Source organism: Musca vetustissima, unplaced genomic scaffold (genome assembly GCF_032173495.1).
Source record: "Musca vetustissima isolate MV318-11 ecotype Yass unplaced genomic scaffold, APGP_CSIRO_Mvet_v1 utg28568, whole genome shotgun sequence".
Classification (NCBI taxonomy): domain Eukaryota; kingdom Metazoa; phylum Arthropoda; class Insecta; order Diptera; family Muscidae; genus Musca; species Musca vetustissima.
Genome location: NW_026884392.1, coordinates 2,089 through 6,436, shown reverse-complemented (window position 1 = coordinate 6,436; position 4,348 = coordinate 2,089).

Here is a 4,348-nt window from a genome sequence, read left to right as displayed (position 1 = left end):
GTAAGTGAATTGAGTTGTCAAAAAAAAAAAAAAAAAAAAAATTGGACAAGTTCAAATATTTGAATTTAATTTTTGAGTACATTACTCTGTTGTTGTTAAATTTTAAATTTTATTTGTTTACGATATTTAATTTAATTTGTCGTCTGTTTAAGCTTTTGTTTTGTTTTCATCTTTCCCTCTCAATCTAACTGAACAAGGTTAGTAGGTTGATCGAAGCAGAAAAAGAAGAAGTTTTTTTGTTTATTTTTGTTAGGCATAACCAAAATAATCTCGGCTATTTTAGCGGGCGAATTCGATAAGGTCAAGTGTTGAGCAAAGCAAACAAAAAAACAATTAATTAAAATTTGTCAAGCTTAAATTTGCACTTCTACATGTTAGAGGTATTTTGAAGATGTTAAGATATAGACGTTAGAGTCATAGTTTTTTTTTTTTTCAAATTAAAAATTCACCTCAGGTTGTGTTGCCACAACAAACCAACCTCAATTGAAAATTTTCCACTTTTACATTGGATTTTCAATGGAAGATCACATGAAGATTTATCTTCATCGAAAACGAAAAACCTATTCAATAAAACATTTATCGGATGACATGAAAAATGGCCTAACGGCTTTTGTATCGTGTAATACCCCACAACATCTCATTTTGAATGATTTAACTGTTTTGTACTGTCGAATGGCTAACGCCGATATATCAACAGAACGTGTCATCTTTAATGAGAATAACGTACTTGATGTAAATCAAGTGTTTTCTTTAATGTTTTACAAAATCACGTACAGAAAAATTTCCCCTGAAAAGATTTTTATCGCGTCAAAAGGCCTAGTTTAAGACATGAAATATATCATTCTAAGAGATTACCATTTGAATGTTAATTTGATGTAAAATATAACTTATTGTTCTTAATATAGCGTAGAAATTTTCAATGTGAACCGATCTTGTGCACAGCGCTTTCAATTTGAAAGGTTGTTTTCCACTTGATCCTCGTTTTTATATGCCTCTTGAGCTGGTGCATCCTCAATAATTCTCAAAACATGACATCGCCACCATAGTCGTATCGTTACTTCCCACTATGTCGATGTCCGAGAATAGATGGTACAACTCACCGTCGACGCAGATCGGCTCGTAGATCTTTCGGAGAATTTTTCTTTCAAACACCCCAAGAGCTGCCTCATCTGCTTGCGCAAGTACCCATGCTTCAGATCCATATAACAGCACGGGTAGTATCAGCGTCTTGTAAAGTGTGAGCCTGGTCTGGTGGGAGGTGGCCTTGTTTCTAAACTGCTTACTTAGACCATAATAGCATCTGTTGGCCATCACAATCCTTCTCCGAATTTCAAGACTGATGTCATTCGTTATATTTATGGCGATACCAAGGTATATAAAGTCTTTAACAACCTCGAAGCTGTAGTTCTCAAGTTTCACAGTTGGTCCGAGTTTACTGGACGTCTTGCGCGTTGATATCATCAGCTTGGTCTTCTCGCCGTTTACTGCCAGACCCACTTTGGCAGACTCCTTTTCAATTTGTTCAAAGGTGGCTGTTACCGCTCGCAATGTTCGACCCATTATATCGATGTCATCGGCGTAGGGGAGTAACATGTGTTGTTTGGTGTACAGAGTGCCATTTCTGTTCACCTTTGCGTCTCGTATGACCTTTTCCAGCAGGATGTTAAACAGGTCACTCGACAAACTGTCACCTTGTTTGAATCTTCGTTCGGTACTAAAGGGTTCCGAGAGTTCATTTCCGACTATAACAGCTGACCTTGTGCCAGTTAAAGTTATCCTGCATATCCGTATGAATTTTGCAGGAATGCCGAAAGTAGACAAGGCTTTTTTAAACGCCTCTGAGCGGATTGGGCTGTCGAATGCGGCTTTATAGTCGACGAATCGGAGGACTATGTTGATGTGTTTTTCGTGGGTCTTTTCCAGGATTTGGGGCAGTGTAAAAATCAACTTATAGTGGATTTGCCAAGTCTGAAGCCGCATTGATAAGATCCAATAATATCATTGACTATTGGAATCAGTCGTTTACACAGCACGCTGGATAGCTCTTTATATGCGACAGGAAGGAGACTTATTCCTCTGTAGTTGGCACATATCGTCTTGTCTCTTTTTTGTGCACGGAACACAGGATGTTAAGGTTCCAATCATTAGACATGCATTCCTCTAGCTAAATGGTACTAATGAGCTGGTGCATTCTCTTGATCAGCGTCTGACTGCCGGGCTTGGATAGTTCGGCTGGCAATCCATCGGCACCTGCTTATATTATTCTTTAGCCGATTAATTGTTATTCTGACCTCATCTTGGCTAGGTGGTATACACTCCATACCGTCATCTATTATTGGTCCCGGGGTATCTTCTTCACCGTTACTATTTGATACCAGAAGGTGGTTAGGTGGTATACACTCAGTACCGTCATCTCTTATTGGTTCTGGGGTATCTTCTTCACCGCCACTATTTGCTCTTCAAAATGTTCCCTCCAGATCCCCAACTGGCTGTCTGTATCTGTCACAGGTTTCCATCTTCATCTCTAAAGGAGGATGTGCCTGCAACAAAGCCTTCGGGTTGGTGTTTTACTCGTTGGAAAAAATTCCGAACTTCGTTTTGACTCCTGTACAACTCGATTTTTCTGAAAATACGTTTCTCTTCTCTCCTTTTCTCCCGATAATTTTCTCTCGCATTGCGTTTTGCTACTGTCTGCAGGGTTGCACGATACGCTGCGTTTTTTCAAATCAGTAGCATTACTACACTCCTAATCGTAGCACGGGTTTCTTCATGGGGGTCTTTGATTCCCAGTGGTGCTTTTGCTGCAGTTTGTAGGGAATGGACAATTCTTTGCCATTGTGCTTCTACATTATTATCGGGAGAAGTAGAGTGATTTCGCCAAGCAACTGGGTAAGTTGACCGGAGTATGCCTCTGCTAGCTGTTGTGTTTGCTGCTATATTAAGAGTGCGAACCTAGGCTGCCACAAGGTAATCGACATTTGCTCCTCGGATCGATCGAACGTCTAAAACTCTGGATGAATTCCTTCCATATACCACAACATTTCTCGTTGCTTGATCAGAAGAAATCCAAGTGGCCTTGTGTATATCGAGATGTTTAAGTCTGGTGCTGCTAACTACCATGTTTTTTGCGGCCACGAAGTCAAACAACCGCATGCCGTTGTCGGATGTTTCTTCATAGAGGCTGAATTTTCCGACGGTGGGGTGACGCGGAGGGGAGGTCAGTGTAGAGCCTTTTTTAGGTATACAAACCGACTAAATAATTATACAAATCCGAGATGTCGCTGAAATGTGTCAATGAAATGCCTATTTATACCTTGACTATTATGATTTTATATTTGGTCATAAGTCGCCACTAATTTAGTGATTAAAAATGAAATATGAGCGTTTTCATTGAGTAGTGTCTAGGTTTTGTTGTTTAACACCTTATGTTAATATGCTAATATTTTTTAAATATACAACAACAAAATTAATATTCATAATTATCCTAATACCGACACATATAATTTCGAACTACGACATATACTACATTTATCCTGAGATTTATATTGTGAAAAAATATCTATATATTTTGATTTCCAGACTAAACATAAGCCCTATGGAAGGTAATCATGTCATTGTTTTTATTTTAGCTAAGTAGATGATTGATCTGCTATTATATTGTCCTGGATTATGGAGCAACGCCTCCTTGAATTTTGTGCTTTTGTCCTTGCTTATTTAGTGTTTTCATTTTTTGTGGGTGGCGCCCTCTTCTGCCAGCTAGATGATTGATTTGCTATATGGTGGTGCTGCCATCTATCGTTGATTAGAAGTAACGCCTTCTTGAATTTTGTTCAGTGGTAGGGTCCCTTGCTAAATTTGTGTTGTCATTTTATATACGCTCCAAGTAATAGTACATGCAGCTTGGGTACCGAAATGACCTTTCCGAAAAAATTATGCTTTAAATTCACACCTTATATATTTATCTTGTTCTATGCTACAAATCATCGCCATCTTACTCGATTAGTCCGTGTGTGTTAGATGTTTGGTCTGATGATGCGGCTGTCATCTATGGTTGCCTAGAAACAATGCCTCCTTGAATTATGTGCTGTTGTTAGGGCCCTTGATAATTTGGCGTTGCTATTTTCCTCAGGATGGCGATATCTCCTGCCAAATTTAATATAAGCTCCACATAATAGTATATACAACTAAAGGACCATACACGAAAAAAGCAATTAGGCTTAAAATCCACGACTTAGATAGCCTTTGAAAACATTTTTTTTAAAAATGCCCGTTGTATATTTTTTCTGTTACTCCCATAGGGCTGCCACAAAGCATTGGCATCTTACTCGATTAGTACTTGTGTTAGTTG